Below are 27,663 nucleotides of genomic sequence, written 5' to 3'. Positions count from 1 at the left end.
TCACTTCCTGGCAGCAGCTCATGTTACTGCTTATAGTACACCCCATGTATTTGAAGCTGTCCACTTGCTCTACTGTCTCATTTAGAATTCGCTAGTTTACCTTCTTTACTTTTCTTTCTATGACCAAGGTCTTCGTCTTGTTGGCATTTACCTTCATTTCATACTGTTCACAGCTGTCATTTAACTCCCTCAGTATCATCTCCTCTTCTTCTATCAACGCCATATCATCAGCAAATCTTACACACTTTATTCTACTTCCTTCTACTATCACTCCTCCCATGTTATAAAAACAGTTCTTCACTAAATGCTTCAAGTAGATGTTGAACAGAGTAGGTGATGAAGGGCATCCTTGTGGTACTCCTCTCCCTATTTCACTTCCTTCTGACATTTCTTCTCCTATCCTGACTTTGATTCGTTGTTCCATAAAAAGATTACTGAACAGACTTCTCTCTTTCCAATCCACACCAATTTTCTTTAGGATCCCCATCAGTTTATTCCAATCCACACAGTCAAATGCCTTTTTTAGATCCACAAATACTACATACATTTCTTTATTCTTCTCTGGGTATCTTCCACGGATTGTTCGTTGCAGTCCAATTGCAGCTCTCGTATTTTTTCCATTCCTGAAGCAAAACTGCTCTTCTTCCAACTGTTCTTCCATCTTAAAATGTAAACGTCGATTCAGTATTCGCAGAAGAATCTTCGCTAATCAGGCTAATAGTCCCGTACTCGTTACATTTCTTGGCATTAATTTTCTTCGGTATTGGAAGCAACACTGTCTCCGTAAAATCTTCAGGCCAGTCGTCTTTCTCATATATTTCGTTGCATAGTGATAGAATTGTCTTCTCTTCTTCACCCTAGCATTTCACTGATTGAATGGGGATTCCATCAACTTCTGTTGATTTCCCTTTCTTCATTTTCCTGTTAATTCAGTTCTGCACCGTGATGTCATGGTTTTAGCAAAATGGTCTATGAAGAAGGCCGCGTTTCAAGCATGCATTTCCAAAGCTCTGTAGTTTACAAGTCACCTAGTTGCTAGTCACTAGTGTGTAGTATCAGTGGCGGTTCCCAGAAGGAAGGAATGGAGGAACGTCCTCCTCACATTTTTTTTTCTTTTGAAAGTAAATACCAAATAAAATATGTGCCTTGAAATTCAAGGAAGATTCGATCATTTTTAAGTTCTCAGCTATAATAAAACCTCGGTTGATCGAGTTTTAAACGACGCGCGCTCATGTGCTTCTAGAAAACTGTGAGAAAGATGCGAGATTGTTTGTGTGGAGGAAAGTCAATCGATTCCTCCTTTACTGCAGTTAACACACATAGACAACAGCGCACTAGCGGCCAGAGAAAGAAGCAGAGTTTTAAAGCAAGTAAATGAACGGATACGGAGGAGATCCTCCTCTGAATCAGCGCATGGGCGGAAAATGGAAACCGACTAGTCGTGTAGCAAGCTCGCTACCGCTGTCATCTAACGATGTTGCATTCAACCAGACTATAACACATCTAGGAAGAGGCACAATAAAAACAGTTTTAACTCAAAGCTATGAAAGATATCATATAAACTATTTTTTTTAATTATAAATAAAAATTATTATTCACTTCACTTTCTATAGGCTACTATTCATGGTTTGAAACTTTCAAGGATATTTGAAAGTTAAATTTGGGTTTATATAAAAGAAAGAGGAAGTATTTAGTTCTACTTTAGTATCGCAGGTCTTTCGGCCCCTGAAATTCACTTCCATTCATTGTCTACTAGACAGGGCAACAGTCACAAGTCCTGACATTCTTCAAAAGCATGTGATACTGATCTTGTAAAATGTACATGTGGCAACACAGACCACGTGGGTGGGTGCAGTGTTCTCGCGTTCCTCAGATTATTTCCCATTCTCATTTCCGTAAAACGGTTCCGATTACGTGTTAGTAGCTATAGTCTCTTCCAACACGTGTGATGCTGTAGTGTGCTCGAAAAATGCTGCGAGGTTGTGAATTTCCTTGTAATTGTTATTTTGTGCAATTATTCAACAATGAATGGAAGTGAAAACATAATATATTTTGTAAAATTTAGGAAACTCAGTTTACAAGAATAGATTATTGCTATACAGAAGGGAAGGCCAACCCCAATACTACCTGGTCTTGCATGTATGCACGTAGGCTAATTTGTAGCATGTTTCATTGAAGAAGGTACCATTTCGTGCTGTTAACTTCTTTCCTCCTCTTAAGAAATCTGCAGTAGTATGGACTTACGTTTTGAGACACGGCGTAATAATCTATTTAGTTCTTGTCGTATATGCAGTACAGTGAAACCTCTCCTTACGGACACCTTCAAGATATGGACACTCCTCATATACGGACAGATTTTTATGTCCCAACTGAAATAATCTAGAAATAATGATAAATTTAACTCTCGTTTACGGACACTCTCAGACACGGACACGGACAGCTGTTTCACAGTCCTAAAGCTTGCTTTACCTCCTGACTGCGGACAGAACTTGGATTTCAAGACCTAATGTGTTACAAAAATGGAAAGTTTAGTTTTGAGAACTGTACAGAAATTCCTTAACATGAAAGATGACAATAAGAATTTCGTAGGCTACCACTAGCCAGCCGGCTATCCCTTGTTAGCTGGAAGCGGGTTGATAAACAAGTCATAAAATTTATCCTGTCTGATGGATCCAAGGTTTCTGCGATCGTGAAATTGTATTCGACACATGATAGGGTTAGTAGGATTATTCTCTTCACTTCAATCGGTTGTTCTGTTTCCAGAGACATGGCACCTGAACGTAAAGGTTAAGTTGAAAACTGTAAATTACAGTACTGCATAACTGTAGACCTAGAATAAAACTGCATGGCACAGTACTGCATTTTCCTTTTTTGGTCATATCTACTGTAGTTCAGAGTTGCAAAGAATTTACTGTAGTATACTGTGTTTAGAATTAAACTACAGTAATACATTTCATTTAAAGCGTGAAGGGATACATAATACATATTATAAATTTACTGTTAGATTGGGGAGCCTCCCTCCCAATAAAGGACACCTCTCAGATGCGGACAGATTGTTCCGTCTCTTCAATGTCCGTAAATGAGAGGTTTCACTGTATACTGTTTTCGCTGTAAAAAAAATCCTAATGTAAACACAAGCACGTGGCTGTCATATCCGTGATTGGCTCACAGTCGAAACACTCACTCGACGCGGGAAAATATAGTTCGTATTTGGAAACCATAATCTTGTATTATTTGAAAGTAAAACAATTTAATTCTAGTTGTCAAATACGATGAAACATATAACTTCACTCATATGTAAAACGATATGTAAAAGAAAAGCTACTTTTATATTTTGTTATGCACTATGAACGCGGATGAATACCAACAGTAATACCGAGGTAGTCTGTTCTTGTAACAAGCTGGCGTCACTTGAGCTTCTAGTTGTTCACGTAAGCACGTGGTACTATAGTATGGCTTCTGCACCCTCAACTGTCCATTGTGAAGGACTTAAAAATAATTTAATACAGTAATTATAAAGTAAATGTATCCTAAGCAAACGAATGCATAGTAGTGAGGTTAGGTCTACTTGACGAGTAACGGGAAATGTTTAACATGAAACAGAATGTACAACAGTAGGCGGGAACATGTACTGAGAATCTATGGCGCCAAACAGCGGCCAATGAAGCCTCACTTCAGTCACGTGCTATTGTTTACATTAGGATTTTTCTTACAGCGAAAAGATTGTATATAAGTATTGTTTAAAGACGACAGCTGCTCTGGAAGAAGGCCTACATAACCGTAATCTTATTTATTTATTTATTTATTTATTTTATTGGGTTATTTTACGACGCTGTATCAACATCAAGGTTATTTAGCGTCTTAATGAAATGAAGGAGATAATGCCGGTGAAATGAGTCCGGGGTCCAGCACCGAAAGTTACCCAGCATTTGCTCGTATTGGATTGAGGGAAAACCCCGGAAAAAACCTCAATCAGGTAACTTGCCCCGACCGGGATTCGAACCCGGGCCATCTGGTACCGTAATCTTATGTCGTGATACAAGTGCCAGTCATTAGTGCCTGACTCTGCCATCGGCTTTCGGGAAATTAACCATCAACACGCAGAGTGCAGCTTAACTCTGTTGGCGATGGAGTGACTAAAAATACGCGCGTATTACTACAACGCCTTGTTACTCAGTAAACAAGTACGTATTTAATGCTGGATCGAGTGTCGGCGTGGGTCGATGCACTGCAATGATTTAATACGAAGACTGCTTCCCTCAGGTAGGTTACAGCCCAAATAATTACGACGCTCGGGGCAGCCCTCCACCTAGCAACCCGCCCGTTGCCAGGCAACGCTGTGCCGGCCCGGTCCTTCCACCCACAAGCAGCCCTCGCGACGAGAGCAGGGAGGAAAACATGCCAAGACAATATGGGATCAAATACTACGCTGCTACGACTTGTCAAATCCGAGACGGTAACAGGATTTGGTGGACATCACACAGTTCATAATGACAATTCTACAGCCCTGCAAATAACAGTTCGAAATCGCATGCATTCCTGTACAAAACTGCCAATATTTAGTATTAGTATTTATTTATTTAACCTGGTAGAGATAAGGCCGTCAAGCTAGACATTTTAGCATAGAAGTTAAGAACAAAGAATATTTTTGTGTTTACTGAATTACAAATTAAACCTACAATAACAAAATTCTATAGTGATGAAATTACATATATTGAGATATTTTGTGATAGATTAAGAGAACTATTTACAAGAAACCATGTCTGAACGAGTCTCAATTACTGACCAAGTGCCTAGTAAGTTTGCGTTTGAATTCAGTTTTATTTCGATAATCCCTGATGCTAGCAGGTAACGAATTCCAGAGTCTTGGCAGGGCTATTGTGAAAGAGGATGAGTATGAGGAGGTGTGATGGGATGGTATTGTTAGTATTGTTTCATGGCGAGAGCGTGTGTTCAGATTGTGGTGGAAAGAAAGGTAAGTGAAGCGAGACGACAGGTACGAAGGAATAGAAGAGTTCAAGATTTCGAAGAGAAGGAGAAGTGAATGTAAATTTCTTTTCTTATCTAGTTTAAGCCAACCCATTGTTTCCAGGGATGGGGTAATATGATCATATTTACGAAAATTGCTTACAAAACGTACACACAAATTATGAGCACGTTGAAGTTTCGTTTTGTTGTCGCTGGAGAGGTCAGTCAGTAAAATGTCAGCATAGTCAAAATAGGGAAATACAAGCGTCTGCACAAGGGACTTTTTTAAGCAAGAGGGAAGATGCACATTTATCCTTTTTAGCACATGGATAATAGAATATAATTTTCTGCAGGTTTCTGTGATTTGCATGTCCCAGTTGAGATTATTATCCATGTGAATGTCAAGATTTTTTATCGAAGAACTGAAAGGGATATGCACTGTACTTACTTTAACGGGGGAAATGTCGAGGTGCTTTACAGCGTCGGTTTGCCGTTTGTGTCCTAATATAATTGCTTGTGTCTTTCCAGGATTGATATTAAGATGGAATTTCTTTGTCCATGTCACAATTGAGTCAATGTCTTCGTTCAATTTACCTATAGCGTCATTTATTCGATCTAAGCGGGAAGAGATGTAGCATTGAAGGTCGTCAGCATATAAGTCATAGTTACAATGCCTTACAAGAGATGTAATATCATTGACATATACTGCCAATACTGCCAGAAAAATAATTGAATGGTGCATTTGCAAAACAACTTAAGTCCACGTTTTGGGGGTTTTGAGTTGAGAGCATGATTATGTTAATGTGTACAAGGGGCATTGTTTAGTAACAGAATGACTTTAATCTACGACTTTTGTATACTGTAGTTTTTCTTGGCAGCAGAATTTTTGGTTAAGGGGTAAAACGACTTTAGTCCTAGACTTAAGTTGTTTTGCTCTCAAGTACTGAAGAAACTTACATAATATGTAATTTTAATCATACAATCAGCTGACAAAAGTAATATGCGTTACAAGAGCGGTATGTTGAAGTTTTCATGTTCGAGGAAAAGTTTGAAAAAGCGAAACGTAGTTGAGCTTTTTTAATTTCCGAGAATTGAAAGAAAACATACCGCTCGTGTATCGTACATTATTTTGTGCGAAGATCGTTTATTACATACTTGAAAGAGGAATTTCTAATTAGTTGCAATGAAACCTCCATCTTGGTTTCTGTTCAATGACGGCAAATTTGCAAAACAAAAATATCTATCTTCAACATTGTTCCTTTAAAATGTTTTCTGTGTTTACTATACTCCAGCAGGCCGTGATATACGTCTGTCTTTCCCCCCCCCCCAGTCTATGATGAGTCTGGAATCTTGTTGATTTTTTTCACGGCTTCCTTAATGTTACTTGCATCACGAATGCAGTAACTTTAGTGGAGTAGTAGACTTTTCTTAATGTTTTGCAAATATTTAAAAACAATAATTAACAGTGCAATTTAGGTGAAATTGCAGTGGTAAGTTTGCAATTTATAATTATTACTATATTGAACGTCTCTAAAAATAATATGTTAAAAGCATAAAGCAGTAAAATCAATATGTCACTTAAGCGGTAAGAAGAGGGAAATTGTTGTGTGTGTTAGGTTGGGAATACTGAATGTGGAATTTTAGATTTTCCGCGGATTAATTTTGTGCGGAAACCAAGCAAATACGCACGATCTCGCACAAAATGTTTTCTGTCTCTTGTCATTAGTAATTCTTTTGTTGAGAAAATTGATTACGTTTGAAGAACAGAGCATGAAAATGAAAAGCAATATGCTCAGTAATCGTGCTCAACTTGTAGCTGACGTAAAAAGTATTGCAAAATGAAGCCAAGTTAAGCATCGAGAGAGAGAGATTTTTCTTGCTGTCACATTTGATTACATGAAAAATATATGCTTGCCTAAACACCAGTTCAGGATATTCACTACTATCGCCATCTTACCGTCCCAGCTTTCTCTGTGCACAGCATGAAAACTAGTGAAATGTCATTTTGTGTCTACCATGAGGGACAGGCCAAGAAAAGTCTTAATGAGGTACGTAATTTTCTCCTGCACACTACTTCAATAACTATCCCCCATCCAGTATATTAAAGAACTGTGGTTGTTTTGCAGACAGTTTTCCTGGACAAAATAAGAAAAACACACTAATAAAATTCTTAAAGACAATAAGTGCTCAGAAACATTTTTTTCAACATCATACTTTTCTCCATCAGAGGTCTGTGTTCTTGTGATTAACAAATTGTTCAAAATAATGTTTGGTATAAATAAATTTAGTTAATAGTATATTATGCAACGAGCCTATAATGATAGTAATTAAGAAGCGAGTATGGACGTTTATGAAACGAGCGCAAGCGAGTTTCATAATTTTCATACGAGCTTCTTAATTACCATTATAGGCGAGTTTCATACGACTTTTTATGCTCGACCATATTTCTAACTTGAAATTATTCATTTTATTTGTATCAAACTGACCTTGAGTAATACCTCGTAAATTGTGAGATGTGCGCAGACGCGAAAGTATTGATTTTTTCCGAGGAACAGATGTCCACATTGACCTTGATAGCCTATAAGAACCTACAGAGTAAACTAAATATTAACTTTGATATAACATTGAAATTAAATTAGACATTGAAAAACGAGATGACAAATTGAATTTATTTGAATATTATTCACAATTAACGCTAATTATTATAGTAACAGAACATAACCTTCTGCGACAGTATTGGATTTCCAGCCTCCGTGACTTTTCGCTAATTCCCTTTCGATTGCATATCCGAGAATAATAGATACTTGCGGTTTTATAACGGTAAAAAGCTGACTTGTTATTGGCTGAACACTTATAAGCTGACTTGTCATTGGCTGAACACCTGTATTTAATGAGTAGGTGTACTTTAATGACATGCATTAAAGGACTGCTACCAGGTGTATAATTACTACATTTCGGCATGGTCGAGCATAAACATGTTTATGTGTCAGTAACCTAATAATTATGCTGCAGGATTGAAGTTAATTTGCAGAACAACTTAAGTCCTGAAGATAATTAAATTTTTTACTACCCGAAGAAGAGTACAAAAGTATGAATTTTTATACTAAAACTACTTCTCTTACATATAAAAAATTATATTGTAACAATATATGGTTCAGCGAGGCCAAAAACAGTTTTCTTTAATTTTCTCAAAACTACTTCTAGAGACTTAGGGGAGAGTGGGGTAGTATCGGACATCGGGTAATATCGGACATTGAGTTTCTTTCATCTACCACATGATGATAGTACCTGATTGACATGGTTACGTTTCTGTGATGTCGCATAGAGAAACGTAATCATGTCATTCAGGTACTACCATATGGTGGTAGATGAAAGAAACGCACTGTCCGATACTACCCGACTCTCCCCTAAGTCGTTTTGCAAATTCAGCATTCAATTATATTATATCAAGAAAAATATGTTGTAAATACTTTTTAATAAATATATTACAAAATCTCTGAGGAACCAAGGGCAACAATTAAGATAACATTTACACTCATAAACTTTTCTCCTTACCTACAAGTTTAAGAGTAATATGTCAAGAGGCACCAGTTTCTCACATAACCCTCAATCTGGAGGACCAGAAGATATGAAATCAAGTTTATTATTATTATTATTATTATTATTATTGTTATTATTATTATTATTATTATTATTATTATTTCAGTACATGACATTATGATTTTACCCTCTTTGGTGATATCCGGTAATAGTTGGCAACACTGAAGAGACGGCTAAATTAGTCTTTCAGGAACTACTCTTGCGTGATCCTCACTATTCCGCTCAGCCATGTTTACTGCCCGTGTCTCACTTCCTGAGCCGAGAACTCCCTAGAGCTTATAGCCACGCCTCTTAGGTCTGCTCGGACCGGCACGGTAGCTGCAGCGTGCTGCACGGCAGCATATTACACGTGCTGAAAACATTATCCTTTGCCACTCCAGGGGTCTTTACTGTTTATAATACTGGAGACTCTAATTGTCATTACTACTATCGCTATTGTCTCTGATTTCGATTCCGGAAAATGTGTGTGCACACTAGGTCACTCTTCGTTCAGTCTGGACAACTGCTGAATTTTATTACTATAGAACTTCGTTTCTTAAAGTATGTTGCCGGAGTTACGTGATCACTATATGATTTTGAATTTTAGTTTTTACCAAATGGAAACTATAAAAAATTTATAAAAGTTACGAAAATATGAATCAATAATAACACGTAACATCATCGATGATTATGATAATAATAATAATAATAATAATAATAATAAATGCATAATAATAAAGATATATATATATATAGGGGAGAGTCGGGTAGTATCGGACATCGGGTAATATCGGACAGTGAGTTTCTTTCACCTATCACACGATGATAGTACCTGATTGACATGGTTACGTTTCTGTGACGTCGCATAGAGAAACGTAACCATGTCATTCAGGTATTACCATATGGTGGTAGATGAAAGAAACGCACTGTCCGATATTATCCGATGTCCGATACTACCCGACTCTCCCCTATTATTATTATTATTATTATTATTATTATTATTATTATTATTATTATTATTATTATTATTATTATTATTAAACATCTAAAACGGAAAATAATACTTATCACTTTCATCACTGGATTCTTTGAGTAGGGAGGTCGACACGTAGATGGAAGGATAATATTAAAATGGATTTGAGGGAGGTGGGATAAGACGGTAGAGACTGGATTAATCTTGCTCAAAATAGGGACCGATGGCGGGCTTATGTGAGGGCGGCAATGAACCTCCGGGTTCCTTAAACGCCATAAGTAAGTAAGTAAGTAAATATGTGTTCACTAAAACAAAATACCGAAACAGAGAAAATGTAGAAGTAGAAATGAGACTACAACTTTCCGCCATAAAATCAGATTGCAGACTTAAAAAGCAAACACAATCGTCCAACTGAAAAAAATTATTGAAATACTAGCTTTCACTTGTGTGTTAATTATTAAATACTAATAAAGTATTACAAGAGTTCCGCAGTTATACTTTGGTTAAAAGAGGTTTCGCGGTGAAAAAAGTTTGAGAAACACAACCATAGAGGAAAGAGTTTACGGATATGTACACACGAACGACCGTGATCGCGATTGGGTCGATAATCTCGAGTAGAGACTGTAGTCTACCACTGGTATTAGTGTTCAATTATAGGAACTGATGAGGACATAATTTGTTTTGTGAGAGGACAGTCTATACATTCGCTTTTCGATGGCTAATCTTGCTCCATAGCTGACGAAAGCAATCCTGAAAAGGCCGATGTGTTGAACGCAGGGTAGTAGGCTACTAACTGCACATGTGATACCCAGGACCTCCCACTTTCCCTCTTTGCGTCTCGCCCTGCAAAGAAACAGCTCAGGAAGCGAGACACGGGCAGTACATACATCTTAAAGATTCCGTGATAATGCTGTATAAAACACATTAGGCTTTGCATGTATCGCGCAATGGAAATCAAAATACGTCAGCATTGATGTTTCTGTTTTCAATTTATTCGTTTCACAGTCAAAAGATAAGCACATATTGCAAAGCTTTGTAATTGTGAATAGTTCAGTACTAATTGAGAGTTTCGTAGTCAATCAATGAAGTATATTTTACACATCACTAAACATATTGACAAAAACAGCGACTGTAGAAATTAATTAGAACTTCAACGTATTGCTTCTTTTACTGACGATCACTTCATTTCAGCCTCCTCTGAAAATAACTTACAAAGAGCCACTTACCTCTTTTAGCAAAATGTTATAACAAAATTGCTAACTTTTAAGGGTAGTAGGTAGTGATGCCTGTGCAATGAAAAAATTTCAGTACAAAAGTTCAGTTCAATATTTCTAGGCTTTTAGTGCTCAGAATGGAATAAAAATTTCCGTGCTTATACAATCAATCATTTAGAATTCAGTGGTATAAAAGACGACTAATTAGTTTTGTATCCAAGTGAAAAATAAAGGCCTTAACTGATAATCTGTTTTCTCAGTGTACCTCATTCTTCAAGTGCACATTACTTGCTACAATCTTCACTCATATACCCTGAGTTTTTTTAAAGTTATCTAGTAATGCATAATGTAAATTCTAAAGCAAAATTTAGTTAAATATATCACCCCTAGTGAAACAGAAAAAATATTGAACATTGTTTAATATTTTTACAATTTCTTTCAATGCATATATATTTTTTTCTCGTGTTATGTATACGATATTCTTAAAACCGTAGGTCTACTATGTAAAACACAGGCTGCAGAAAACAATGTAAAAATTGCATGTAAATTGATTCAGTAGTTTCAGAGAAAAATGCACTTAAGTTTGAAAAATGTCAACTTATGGAAAACTGCTTTTTAAAAAAAGGAGAACATATGAATTACATGCACCTCCAAATTTAAAGAGGTCGCTTAACGGGCTTATCTGCAGAAATACCCCCACAATATTTTTATATTGTTTTAAAGAGCAAGTTTTGCACTTGTTTTTAAAACACAAAATAAAAAATCGGATTTTTTACCCTTAATCACTACCTGGTTCCCTTAAGGTAGATTTTATAATTAGATCAAAAATACGCCTAGAGAATAGAGATGAACAAAACTAACTGTCGCTCTCGCTCGCTGTGTTCGCTGCATTTGTCTCTCGAGTCTCGTCTCGTCTCGTCATTCTCGCGCGCTTGGAGTCTCGCTCATCATTCTCGAAATAGCATTTGGTCGGCGTGGGAAGATTTCGTAACTTTGAATAACATACATAATTGAAATAAATAACATTATAAATGTTTAAATGAGACAAAAAGACAAAACAAAACAGTATCTTAGTTACCAAAATGTTCTGGTTCTATTATATGATATTACCTATGGTTACATAAATAGAAAAAAAAATTCTCAAATAAATTTGCATTTCTAAGAAACATAAAACATGACGTTAATATCTTTTTACTTGCGATTGTACACTTCATCTCAAACATATGAAAAGAAAATTCCTAGCCTTTTAATAAGAGCCTAGTAATTAAATAAAGACTAGGGAACGGATTATTATTCACTGAAAGCTATAGATGATGTTTCAAATAGGCTAATTGATTGTTTATACATATATAACAGTTGGCAAAGTAGATAAAAGCCAGGTATAAACAACTGTGGCGATTCAAGGCTGCTTGACGTTCGGGACTTAGGGAATGATCAATTTTCGCGTCTCGAAACACTCACAAGCAGTTTTTACGTCAATGACGCGATATATAGAACATTGTCGTGCAGGTTTTCGGCTTTGCAGGCGCTGTTAGTTTTGCTTTCTCGATTGTTGTTCATCTGTACTAGACAACATTACATTAAAACAACACATTCCAAAAACCTCGGATGAGACGACACAAAATATTTTAACAAAGGTATCGGAAACAAACTGCTAACTTCTCAAGAATGCGTGGAAGAATTAGAAAGAAAAGTTCATCGCTATGATGTAACGGTTAGCATACCTGACAGCAAATCCTGGTTGGAGCAAGTTACCTAGTTAAGGTTTTTTCCGGGGTTTTCTCTCAGCCCATTAAGAACAAATGCTGGGTAACTTTCGGCGATGGACCCTGGACTCATATCGCTGGCATTATCACCTTCATCTCATTCAGACGCTAGATAACCTCAGCAGTTGATAAAACGTCATAAAATAAGCAATAAAATAATTAGAAGAACTCTAGGACGACATAGTAGAAAATCAGAATATGAAATTCTAAAAAACGATGGTGATAACTTCTGTTTTATATAGCAGTGAAACATACATCTTGAAAACTAAGGACAAAAGGAGAATTCTGGCAACTAAGATTAAATATTTCAGAGGAGTTAAAGCATGCACAAGATCAGACCTTAGAAAGAAATCGAACGATCCGAGAAATAAGGAAGACATTTGTCGTAAATGATAAAATCGAAGAATATACGAGTAACTAAACATAGCACCAACATGGCACGAAAAACCAGCCGGTAGCAACCAAATGGAAGAAGAAGAAGAAGAAGAAAAAGAAGAAGAAGAATGGGGCGGCCGAGAAAAAATGGTGGAAGGAAAAATGCCTAATCCGTAGCGATAGTTGATGACGATGATGATAAATCACGTGATTGTTTCGATAGTTCCTTCAGTCTTAAAGTTAAATGAGCGTCCTACTTAATGAACTATTCCTTGTAAACGAACATCAAGTGGATACTGGCAAGTCTGTCTTCTGTCCTAAATAGTAGTCTGTATAGCTCTATTGATGAATTGCTGGTGCTTGTAATTTGAAGTAATTTGCATGATATGCATTATCAATTTCTGTATATCACAACTGATTGAATTGTTTATGCCTTAAATTGAATTAACTTACTTGCTATGTATTATATATTATAGCTCAACTGATGAATAATCGTTTGCGTTTGTAAATTTAATTAATCTGACTGGCTATGTCTATATTTTTAGTAGAGCCATCGATGTAGCTCAGTCGGCAGACTCGCTGGGCTGCTGATCCGGAGCTGCGTTCGGGCTTGGGTTGAATCCCCCATTTGGTGTCATTGAATGGTTTCTTCCGAGGTTTTCCCCAGCTGTGGGACTGAAGCCGGATGGTCTATGGTGAGTCCTCAGCATCACTTCATTTCACCTCCTTTGGTCTGATTACCTGGTTGGGTTTTTACCGAGGTTTTCCCCAACCATAAGGCAAATGCCGGGTAATCTTTTGGCGAATCCTCGGGCCTCACATCATCTCACTACAGCTCGCCAAAATATTGTAAAAAATTGTAGAAAATTACAAAATTGTAAAACTGTAAAAATTGTAAAATATTGTAAAATTTTGTAAAAATTGTAATTGTAATACTATAAAATTTTGACTTGTTCCACATCTTAAAGCTTCATTGCTCATGTAAGATCTATGGAATATAATAAATGGAAAGAAAAAAAAGTGGAAGGAAGATGGTTGTTCCTACCTCGAATTACGTGATATCTAAACTGCATATATTATATTTTTGTGTGTGAATAATTACCTTCCCAGTCTTCTCTTATCATAATATTATTCCAAACTCGACAGAGGTGGGGGCTACTACCGGGAAACGCGATATTTCAGTGAAACCTATACCTGGTCATAGGACTTGCACAATATGCAGCGGTAGGGGTAGAAGGTCAGCCAGTTCCCCAAAACTGAAACTTTACAAATATTCCGGGACTACATTCTTTGTCTGGAATGAATTCCATTCCTACACCAATATACCTATACAATTATACATAGTAAGTTAGACAATGACATGCACGAGGTCTTCGCTTCGTGTCCCTACTTCCACAAATTATTATTTTTCCTTTCTGTTTCATTTTCCATTAGGGTACTAGTAATTTTTACATTAGAATTAGTGCATATTAATACACTTATTAATGCAAATAACACGAAGATCATGATCACAGGAAGAAAAATAAAGAAGGTAAACTTACGAATTCTAAATGAGGCAGTAGAGCAAGTGGACAGCTTCAAATATTTGGGGTGTACTATAATCAGTAACATGAGCTGCTGACAGGAAGTCAGAAGGAGGATAGCAATGGCAATGGAAGCTTTTAATAGAAAAAGGAGCATCTTCTGCGGATCTCTGAAAAAAGAACTAAAGAAGAGACTAGTGAAGTTCTTTGTGTGGAGTGTGGCATTGTATGGGGCAGAAACATGGGCATTACGACGAAGTGAACAGAAGCGAATAGAAGCATTTGAAATGTGCATATGGAGAAGAATGGAACGTGTGAAGTGGACAGACAGAATAAGAAATGAAGCTGTGTTGGAAAGAGTGAGTGGACAAAAATGATGCTGAAACTGATCATGAAGAGGAAAAGGAGTTGGTTGGATCACTGGCTGAGAAGAAACTGCCTACTGAAGGATGTACTGGAAGGAATGGTGAACGAGAGAAGAGTTCGGAGCAGAAGATATCAGATGATAGACCACATGTATAGAGTCAGTCAAACTTTTACGGAACCACGTATATGGACTCTAATTCAGTGTATGGAAAAAAAATTGACGAACCATTATCATTTTTCTTTTTCCTTCTTAGCTTTCATTGATTCTTTACTTGAAATTTTTTTCTTCTTTAAACTGCCATTGTTTGTTTGTGTATTTGTTTGCCTTTTTTCTTACTCTATTTATCTATTTGTTCTTGTATTGTTTTGTATGCTTTGTCTAATGGCAGCCTCTAATTTGAGGAAGCTCCGGTAAAAATATATATATATGTATATATAATTTGAACTGGTAATAGAAATTACGGGAAAACGGCTGAACGGGTTTTAATAAATGACCCCTCATTTTGAAGCTTGGAACCCAAAGTTTTTCGGAAAAATAGTAGTTTTCAATGAAATGTCAATTTTTCAACATAGTTTTCCTATTTTCCAAAATCCATCTGTCGTCAGTTTTCAGAACTAGCTAATTGCATTTCAGAATAAAACAAAACACACACTACAGTAAACAATATTACACGAAGGCCATGATCTGCAAGAATGCTGACATATTTAGAGCTCAAATTAAATTGGTTATTAAAAACTTAACTTACTAAAGATAATTTACAGGTTCGATTCTGTGATGTGTTATTTTCTGGGTACAGCTGTGTATTGGATATTAAAAACTACAAAACTTGAGATGTTTGATGACATTATTAACATTAGAAATAAAATATTATTGTAGTCAATGCCATCATGTGACTATTTTTCATTAATTATACATATTAATGCTATATTGATGATATGAAAGTGAAACGTTTTGGGGCTATATAAGTAGATGTAGAGAATAAGTTAAATTAGATTTTGATTTCTATAGTTTACTGAGTGGCAGCTATATAGTATATGTTACTGAAAGCTACGAAACTTACGTAAGATAATAATATTATTAAAAGTCAAATATTTTTATAGTTATTAATCAAGTGGTGTTGGGTCTTTTTTATATACTTAATGGCGGTGTGGTGTAGATATTTATATGTGTGGTTCTCTTCAGTATTGGCTCAAGAGAGAGTATCTTTCATTATTATGGAAGCAAATAACTTTCAGAATGTCTGGCATTCTTCATTGAAAATGGATCTGAAAAATGTTTATTTGAACGTCTAATGAACTTAGTTTGCAGCATTTGCTGCACAAGCCACTAGTTAAATTTGGATCATATGCGGAGACAAAGAGGAAGGCAGAAAATAGAAAAGATTGGAGAAAGTTGGGTTTGCAGTGAAAGACCTACCGTGGGGCAGAACACTTTGCACCAACCCACATCTTGATATTTTTTTCTTATTTTTAAATTTCAATATAATTCTACACTTGAAAAAAAAAGTCACTGACTTGAGGAAAATTTCTGATAAAATTCTGCAGGTTACAGTTAGGGCATAAATGCAGGTATATTATACTATACTTCGGGGGTCTGCACATACACTTTAATCATTTATGAAGTATAGTATAGTATACTATATTCTCAGAACTCAGGAGAGTATACCAATCTATCGACGACGCTTTCAGACAAGTTTTTTTTTTTTTTATGGCTAGCTACTTACTCCTATAGCATAGTAACTTTATATGGTGTTCACTAATATAACCGTTTTTCCTGGTCGCAATATCGTTATAAAGTAGATATGAAAAGACTCACAAAAAACCTCCAGTTCAAAGGATTTTTCATAATATCCTCTTCACACTCCACGTTCTTTCCCGTATACTTTTTTTTCAAACAGCCTCTGAGGAGAATTTCAAACTTCTCTCTTAATGGTCGGATTTAAAAAAGATGTAATGATTCATAATTGTAATAAAGTCCTCTGTATAAAGTGTGGCAGCTAATCTGGTATACACATTAACCCGAATTGTATCAAGTCAGCAATATATTACTTAATCTCATTTCCTGTCTCCTACGAGGAAAGTCACAATGAAATAGTGTCAATGGGAACAAAAGAATATCACGTGCCGGTAGCTGCAATAATAGCACGTTCTTGACATTCAGATGTTATTAGCATTTGTTTAAAAGGAGGTCTAAATCATACGCATGTACAAACCATTACGTTCACCTTGAGATAAGTATATAAATGGGCACGTTACACGTAATGAAACTGTACTAATAGCTATCTATGAACATGTTAAATAAATCATGCTATTTATAATTATACTAGTGGCTTGTGCAGCAAATACTGCAAACTAAGTCCATAAAAAGTTAAAATAAAAATTGTTCAATGAAGAATACCAGACATTTTGAAAGTTATTTGCTTCCATAATAGTGAAACATACTCCCTCTGAATGTTTTTTATGCCAAATACTTTTCCTTGAACCTATCCGTCTTCAGTTCTTGAGTTTTAATGCGAAATCGCAAGTAACAATGTCAGAACGATCAGCGAGTTTTTCATGTGGGAGTAATCCAGTAGCTATTTCAGGTCATTGAGGATTGTAGGTGAACGTTAAGAAAATGTAAGGTCATGCTTTGAACAAAAGACTTAGCATCTTGGTATAGCTGCTGCATGTTTTGTGAACTACCCTGAAATGTTGAGGGCAGAATCACTTTTTCCCACTAAAAGATCTTGCTGAGGTGATCACGATACTACGAAACCTTGTAGGCCTCTTATTTTATCAGTAAGTAATACTTTTTGGTCTTTTCTTAGGAATTGTAATTTTTGCGCTTCCTCCAGACAATACTGATCTACCAAATACTGCTGGATTAATTTGTGTAATAATGAATGTTATTTCGTATATTTTCTGTAATATAGACTGTTGTGAGGAATCTATTGTTGAGATGTGGAAAATGAGGCGAATGATATGTCAGAGTTATAGAATCTTATATGCGCCTTAAATAAAATTGTCCATCGTAAATCGTTGGCAGTTTCAGTGTTTCATTCGTTGCTGGTTGCGGGAAATAAACTTGCTCATCACGGTAGCAAGAAGTGAAATGGCATGCTATTTTCCCTACAACAAATATGCTTGGCACCGATCACAAATCTAATCGACTAAACCAAAGAAATATGAAATTAATTTTGATGTAGTTTAAAGACGCAGCTAAAATAGGAAGCATGACTCAATTACTACCAAGAAAAATTAGAGAATCAGATCTATATCACACTGCCATTAAATATATAAAAAAGACCCATAGGCCTACTACTTGATTAATAACTATAAAAGTATTTCATTTTTAATAATAATATTGTTACCTTACGTAAGTTTTATAGTTTTCAGTAACATATATATATAGCCGTTACTCAGTAAATTATATAAATGAAGATCTAATATGAAATATTCTTTCTCTGCGTCTACTTACTTAAAGCCCCAAAAGGTTTCAGTTTCATATCACCAGTATACCATTATGTGTATAATAATATTTTTACTGGTAATAATGTCATCAAACATTCTTAAGTTTTGTAGTTCTTAATATCCAATACACAGCTGTACTCGGAAAACTACAGATCAGAGAATCAGACCTGTAAATTATTTTTATACGTTATCAAAAAATTACACAAATGAAGATCGACATATTAGCATTATGATGTGAAAGAATCTGAGCCATCTGAACTCTGTGTCAGCAATCCTGTAGGTCATGGCCTTCGTCTAATAGTCTATTGTTTATTGTATGCAATTAATTAGTTCTAAAAACTGACGAAAGATGGATTTTGGAAAATAGGAAAATGATGTAGGAAAATTGACATTTCACTGAAAACTACTATTTTTCTGAAAAACTTTGGGTTGCAAGCTTCAAAATGAGGGATCGTTTATTAAAATCCTTTCAGCCGTTTTCCCGTAATTTCCATTACAAGTTCAAATTACAGTATGTATAGATTTAAAAAATATATATATATATATATATATATATATATATATATATATATATGACGATTAAAGCCATAGACGTGGGAAATGCGACACAATTTTAAGAAGTCTTCATATTTTACAGTGGAATAAATTCGTGGTGCCTGTACTTAACTGTTGTGACACGATCAGCGTGAGGCCACGCGCTATCGTGTTGCAGGATGATCATCTTTCCAGGGCGTTTCTCACGCGACGGAGCTTCAAAACTGTCTGAATATATCGGACAGCATTTATGGTTTGTCCAGGTTCAAGAAATTCAACCAAAATGCATCCCAGAACTCATCAACTCTTTCCTTGTTGCGTTCCTTGGAGGCAGTTCGAGGGCGACCGCTACGAGGCCCATCTTGGCTGCTCGTGTTACCATCTTCGAAATGTTTCACCCATCTCCTAACACTGCTGGCGCCCATGCACACATCTCCGTATGCACGCTGAATTTCAGCAGCAGATTTTTCTTCTTTAACAAGGAATTTAATGACAGCACGCTGTCGAAACGAACCATCATTGTCGACCATTTTGCAAACGTTGCCCGTGCTCACATGATAGAAGATAATGACGTCACAATATGTCAATACATAGTGTAAAGTCTGTAGATTATGATCACATAATCTTTTTTGTTACATTGTTGAAATTGAAATTATAGCAATGTGTTGCTCATGACAGCACGACCTTCTGTAAATGACTATCATTCAAAATAGACATAAATGACCTCAATAAAATTTTTGTACACAGGGTACACGAAAATTCCTGCTTTGTGCTTCAGAGCCAGTTAAATATTAAAATATGAATTCGAGAGTTGAATATGAACTTAGATTGAGATAACATGAACTCAAATTTTTTTTAACAATTTATTGATCGATCAGCGCATTTAGGGCTATACAGATCATTTCTAAAAAATATAAATACAATATATGACACTGAATTGAGGGCAGCCTAGATTGGGCTCCTCAATAAACAAAAATAATTGTTAATAAATAATTATTTACATAGGTTGGTATGATGATAAATTTTGATTATAATATGAGGTCCATTGGAAGTCAGCTCTTGATTCTGGTGGTAAAGGTGGACTTTCTTCCGAGAGAGTAGTGGATGGCGCCTGGAACATTTTCTAGGTTGTTATAGAACTTCTTAGCTTGTGAATGAATAAACTGTTTGATTGTGTCAATACCAGTTTCTCTGTGTAGTTGGCTGTTACGGACAAACCAAGTGAAATCCGTAGGACGTTATTTTGAAATGACTGGATGTGTTTAATTTCACTTATTGCAGCTCCTCCCCAGACAGGACAGGCATAAAGCAGTGGAGGTCGTAATAGAGATATGTAAAGTAGCATGCAATTTTGTAGCTTTAGAGATGATTTCTTGTTGAGGAGCGGATATAATTTAGCGAGTCCTGAGTAGGCCAATTTAAGTTTGTTGTTGATGTGATGTTTCCATGATAGACGGCGATCTAAATGCACTCCAAGATATTTTACAGCTTCATCCTTTGGTTTCCAAGGTATCACGTTGGTTGAAAGATTTATGCATGAAGGATTAGCAGGACGACACAAAGTAACTATCATTGTTTCGCATTTATTTTAGTTCAGTGCAATGCGCCAATTTTCAAGCCAAGGGCATATGATGTTAAAGGCTTCCTGAAGGTGATTTGAGGCTATGTTAATGTTGCGATGGGTTACATAAATTTAACGTATATAGAACACAAAAGCTGTGTTCAACATGACGGGCGACCATTTTTAATTCTTAATCTCGGTTCAGAAGCTTTACGCATTCAGTGTCGCGCACTTATTCTCTTATTAGTTCTAGCTTATCGTTTCTATAAAATAAGTTTCAACGCATGTAACATATCACTCGAATGGTGTATAAATTACAGAGCTGCGCGTTCTAGCCGGTTAATGTATGTAGAGATAATAACAAAACAGAGAGTGATCAGATAACAAGGGCACATCAGGAACGCACCAAAGCGTGAACACTCTTGCTTGTATCAGCGGTTCATTTACATATGTATCATAACCTTTCATCCGAATCAAGACGGGAAAGTGATGTGTTAATTGCGGGTTGACCGTGTGTGGTCTGTCTTCCGTCCAGTAAAATACTGGTTGTCAGACATCGCAACAAGTTAATCTCGCTCAGTTGATGATTGCTCTTTTTTATACTTCACCAAGGATATAAAGGCAGAATGGAACTGAAAACAGTGCCATCCACAGACCACAATAAAGGCTTTCTCAACGACAAACTTACAGTTTCAATAGTTCTCATAATAAAACTTTATTATTGTTGTTGTTGTTGTTGTTATTGTTATTTTTTTATTGTTTCAAATATTTATTTATTTATTTACTTATTTATTTATTTATTTAACTAGCTATCTAGTGAGTACTAATTAAATTTATAACACAAAGATTATTGTTATTGATTCAAATATTTATTTATTTATTTAACTAGCTATCTAGTGAGTACTAATTAAATTTATAAAACAAACATTATTGTTATTGTTTCAAATATTTATTTAATTATTTATTTATTTATTTATTTATTTATTTACTTATTTATTTATTTAACTAGGTAGCTAGAGAGTACTAATTAAATTGATAAAACAAAGATTATTGTTATTGTTTCAAATATTTATTTATTTACTTATTTATTTATTTATTTTTTATTTATTTATCTATTTATTTATTTAACTAGCTATCTAGTGACTACTAATTAAATTTATAAAACAAAGATTATTGTTATTGTTTCAATTATTTATTTATTTACTTATTTATTTATTTATTTATTTAACTAGCAATCTAGTGAGTACTAATTAAATTTATAAAACAAAGATTATTGTTTCAAATATTTATTTATTTATTTATTTATTTATTTATTTATTTATTTATTTATTTATTTATATACTTATTTATTTATTTAACTAGGTAGCTAGTGAGTACTAATTAAATTTATAAAACAAAAATTATTATTATTATTATTATTATTATTTTTATTGTTTCAAATATTTATATATTTATTTAACTAGCTAGCTAGTGAGTACTAATTAAATTTATAAAACAAAAGTTATTATTATTGTTATTATTACTGTTCCAAATATTTATTTATTTAACTAGCTATCTATTATTATTATTATTATTATTATTATTATTATTATTATTATTGTTTCAAATATTTATTTATTTATTTATTTCTTTATTTATTTATTTAACTAGCTATCTAGTGAGTACTAATTAAATTTATAAAACAAAAATTATTATTATTATTGTTTCGAATATTTATTAATTAATTTATTTACTTATTTATTTATTTACGTATTCATTTATTTAACTAGCTAGCTTGTGAGTACAAATTAAATTTATAAAACAAAAATTATTATTGTTATTATTACTATTATTATTATTTTGATTGTTTCAAATATTTATTTATTTATTTATTTATTTATTTATTTATTTAACTAGGTAGCTAGTGAGTACTAATTAAATTTATAAAACAAAATTATTATTATTATTATTATTATTATTATTATTATTATTATTATTATTATCATCTTTATTGTTTCAAACATTTATTTATTTATTTATTCACCGTATTTATTTATTTATTTATTTATTTAACTAGCTAGCTAGCGAGTACTAATTAAATTTATAAAACAAAAATTATTATTATTATTATTATTATTATTATTATTATTATTATTGTTATTATTATTGTTATTATTATTACTTCTCTTATATCAACTAAAGTTTAGACTACCAGTACCTATTTAAAATTAGGAGAACAGCGTATGCCAAAGATTATGGGAGTGACTTTTAACAGTAAACATCACATATTTGTTAGTATTGCTTCAAGATATTTGAAATTTTACACCTCTTCAGTGGATAAATTTCCATTTCGTACTATGTTCTGGTCACGAGACAATCAAATACTTTGTCTTTTCGGGATTTACTTCCAAACCTATCTCTTTACTTCCTTCAAGTAAAATTTCCGTGTTTTCCCTAATCGTTTGTGGATTTTCTTCTAACATATTCACGTCATCCGCAAAGATAAGCACCTGATGTAAAGTTCAATTCCAAACCCTCTCTGTTATCCTGGACTTTCCTAATGCATATTCTAGAGCAAAGTCAAATAGTAAAGGTGATAGTGCATCTCCTTGCTTTAGCCCGCAGTGAATTGCAAAAGCCTCAAACAGAAACTGGCATATACGGACTCTTCTGTACGTTTCACTGAGACACGTTTTAATTAAACAAACTAGTTTCTAGCAAATTCAATAAGGATATTATATAAAACGTCTCTTAACCGAGTCATATGCCTTTTTGAAATCTATGAATAACTGATATACTGTGCCCTTATACTCCCATTTCTTCTTAAACAAATAAGCAAATAAATAAGTAAATTAATTAAATATATAAATAAGTAAATAAGTAAATAAATAAGTAAATTAATTAATTAATTAACTAATTAATTAATTAAATAAGTAAATAAGTTAGTAATAAATATAAGTAAATAAATACATAAATCAATATATATATATATATATATATATATATATATATGAAGTACTTATCAGTAAGAAATTCTAAATTCCCTTCTATATTTTTCAAGATATCCAATGCTGACGTTTTACTTAGGCTAAACGCAAGTACAAAACCTTTTGTCCATTGTCTTAAAATTATTTTCTGTTTCGAAAGTTATCCTCGCCCGTCTTGGTAAGAAACCTTGATCTTCAACTATCAATTTAATATTTTAATATTTTAGGAGAAAAATTCTGTAGGACAAATTAATACATCTATAATATTCAAATATCAAGTCCATCAACGTCCTCGCCATAATGAAAATTACCATCCTTAATGCAAGATTAATTATTTAAATGATCAAATATTGACCAATGCAATGAAACGCAGTTTAAGGAGAGCTTAAAGCCCAATTTCTCTTGGTGAAATGCTTTCTCTCTATAAGTGTTAATAAAAAAACTTTAAATAACAATTAAAGTTAGATATGTGTGGTTAAATCGGCCCTAAGAGTCGTAAAGAGATAAAAAATCACACCATCCACTGGGCTTTAAATAAAATACTGTCGGTTCGTAGCCCGTCGCTCTGATGGCTCTAAATGATGATGATGATGATGATGATGATGATGATGATGATGATGATGATAATAATAATAATAATAATAATAATAATAATAATATGATCGATAAATATTACTAATTAATTGTCAAATAAGCTAGTTATCATACTGAAACCAAAAAATTTTTATTGATTTTATTACGTTGCAGGCCTATTTATATTTGAAAATAATTGATAAATAGAATCTTTATGTTGTTCATAAGATTTTGTCTACAATACAACAGTCATAAAACACCCTCAGATAATTAAGTTTTCTTGCAGTACCTTCAAGAATTCCAAGAACTTGGTTTCCAATAGTTGTGTTACGATGTAGTATCAGTCCCACTGTTTTCTTACCTGCAACAGGGAGAGAGAGAATCATGTCAAAATGATGACATAGGTTGAGTGCACTCAAGAATCTAAACCCTAAAAAAGCTTTAGTATAATTGAGGCGTTCTCTGAAACAACAACTTAACGCACATTATGTGGTTCTTCCATTTTCAGCATATCGATGGCCCAGAACCATACTATTCCAAGTCCATTTTACTATTTCTTTTTTCTTTTCTTTTTTTTTCTCAGGAGAGCCATTTTAAGCTCCTGACATTCAAAGCTTCATGAAACAATTTGGAATAGCTTCAAAGCAACCTTATGGAGAGGAATATTTACAATTTTGTTCGATTCATATATGCAGACAAGAACTGGAACAAAATGAAACACAGATTCCTTTCTTCTAAGAAGTTGGACTTAGAACAGTCTGATCCTCAGCCATCGATATATTGAATCCTTAATAATATATTTCCCTCCTAACAAAATATTATTTCCCTCCAGCAAACACAGCGACGTCTAGAAACAATTGAATGTCGTTCTGCACAATGCTCTTATAGCCTACAACAGTGATGTCAAAGCAAGCGCATTTTTCTGACCTTGATATCGTGCGCGGGCAATAAGCGCTAAGTACGGAAAGAGGAAGGATTGTGTATATGAATAACCAGCCTGTTGGATTAAGAAAACAGTGGTGCACAAACTTCAAACGGAACGTGAAATTTTATGTCGTTATTTTTATATGGCTTCTTTCTGTTTAATATTATCTATATTGTCTGCTAAAACAAAAGTACTAACACTGATTTCTTAATATTACACTTGTGTTTTAAATCTTAATAACATAATAGAGAGTTAAGAAGGAAAATTCACTTAAATTCCATAGTAGTATAATATTATACTGTATTAAGTGGATGAAACACATCATTCATAAAGAAAGTGATATTCCAAAGAATATATTATAAGTTAGAATTTATATTGATGGTATCTTTAGCCTTACAAAAGTAATCAATAAACTAATCAAAACAATATTACAGTACAAAGCAAAGTTACCTAGGTACTGCATCTGTTTTCAGTGTAACTAATATTACATAACAAAACTCTTATCGCATTATGCCTTTAAGGTGGTATTTGTGAGCAACTTCCTATCATCAGAATATTAAATTATTTTCTCGAAATCTGCTGAAGCTATAGAGCTGACATTTTTACAACACATAGGCACGTATCTTTTGCTTATGATGTAACAGTAGTTGCTTTGTTAATTCACTTCGTTACAAACAATTTCCATGCGAATATTTTCAAAATTTTCAATACACTATCTTTAGTAATACGTACATACGGTATATTAGATTTACGAAAACATTCTGTAAGGCTACTAAATAAATAGGCCTATACCTGAAAATTTCACTTTTATATACGAAAAGTTGAGAAAATATTTCTTTTGAATAAAAAAATCAAAGTTGTGAAAAATGAGCATTAAAATTAAAACTTACATTCTTATAATGCACTTATACTTCTCAGGCAAATCTAAAAATTACCATGGATACAGTTTTAATAAGTTCTCTTCCCTTTATCTATTGAATCAGTGCTGGCCATTCCTGAATATAGCTCGACCAAGCGGCATATACTACCTCTTTCGTCTGTCTGCTTTCCGCTGTAAAACGCTCAGGCTCTCCTGGGCTCTAAAGCGCGCGCTAGCTCCTGTGGGCATCAATTGATATGCCTGGCATACAAGATCTAAAATGTTTCATGCTCCGTAATTCTATATCTCAAATTTAAGATTCTGTAGTTAAGTTCTTCTTCAACAGAATGACTCAATAAATCAGCTGGACTTCTTGAAATTTGAGTCTATTTGTTCATGAAGATAATGGTACTGAGAAGTCTACTATTAAAATATAGTAACGACACCATCATCGTCCTATACTGTGTGGTTTAGGCTATTAGGCTTTTAAACGTTGTTGAAATAAGCTCTTTTTGGGTCAATCAAATTATATTTTAACTGTACCTAGTTATCGTAAATAACTATTAGTATCCATGGTAACCTGTCTGAACCAATTCTCACAATCAGTACATAGGTTTATTCTTTGCAATAATTGCTATATTTACATAATAAAGTAACGTTTAATCTCGCTCTCAGTAGATGCATTTCCTAGTATTGGTTTTTATTCAATTAACCATCAGCTACAAAAGTAAAAGGAAATCTTCCATTTAATCATGTCGAAATTGCCTTTGTCTATATTTTGTACACGGATAAATACTGTAAAAAAAGTGACCTACAGAAAAAAACAGCTGCCATTACAGACTGTAAACAACACACTTTTTTTTAATTGAGTAACATATTACTAGCAGCAATCTTTATGGATTGCGTACTCAATATTTCATCCAATTCCAGGTAAATTAATTTAAATGTTTAGGTTATAATTTGACATATTTACCTGTTACTGATATATCTGAAAATATTCAACATTTCAATGGAGCCTTAAGAACCATCAACCAGGTTTTCACAACCACGAAAACCCAAAAACATACCAGGTTAAAAGCATATAAAGTTCTAGCAAGACCTGTCCTCATGTATGGTAGTGAGACCTGGACCGTCCGAAACTCAGATGTTCAACGCCTAACAACTGCGGAAATGAGATTTCTAAGGAGGACTGCCGGCTACAGCTTGCTTGACCACAAAAGGAATGAATTACAAAAGAATTGAAAATTACACCTATTTATGAACATCTCAACCACTATAGACAAAAATGGCTTAACCATGTCAATAGAATGGACCGTTCCAGACTCCCAAGACAAATTTATCCGCTATATACCACATGGAAGACGATCTTTGGGACGCCCCCTGAAAAGATGGACGGAGACCGTAACAGGCCACTAGGCCTAATACCTGCAAGGATGATGATGATTACTAGAAGCGAAGTGTACCTCAAGAAAAGAATACCATCCATCTTATTAAATTATAAATAGGACCAGGTATATAAGCAGATCGCTAAAATAACGACAATAGATACAATACCCAATAGATTTTTACTAATCTTTACGAATTAAGTGATTCTGATTAATAATATGCGGATAAAACAATCGCGACAAATCGCGAAATAGAGTTCTAATAGCGAAATATGAACACTTTGGCGAATTATTACTATTGCGTCGTTTTATAGCGAATTTCATATTTTGAGTTTTTTCGGATTTTTTTATCACTTGAATTTGTTATATATGCAAGTAGGTTACATTACATGTGTTCAGATTACATTACTGAACTGAAAAGACGGAGTATTCAACATTTCACTAATAATTTGAGTGTTAATTTGAGGGCTGCAAGATTTTTTTTTTTCGTTCTTATAATGAATGTGTGTTAAATACAGTCTCAATGCAACAAATGTTATCTATTGGCCATACCGCACCTTTACCAGAATCGAACGAACCTTCAATGTTAATTATTTGGAAAATAATATTCCCATTGAGTTAATACTCCAATTCCAAAATAATT

The sequence above is a fragment of the Periplaneta americana genome, chromosome 5 (assembly GCF_040183065.1).
Source record: "Periplaneta americana isolate PAMFEO1 chromosome 5, P.americana_PAMFEO1_priV1, whole genome shotgun sequence".
NCBI classification, from domain to species: Eukaryota; Metazoa; Arthropoda; class Insecta; order Blattodea; family Blattidae; genus Periplaneta; species Periplaneta americana.
Note: the sequence above shows the minus strand (reverse complement) of the source record.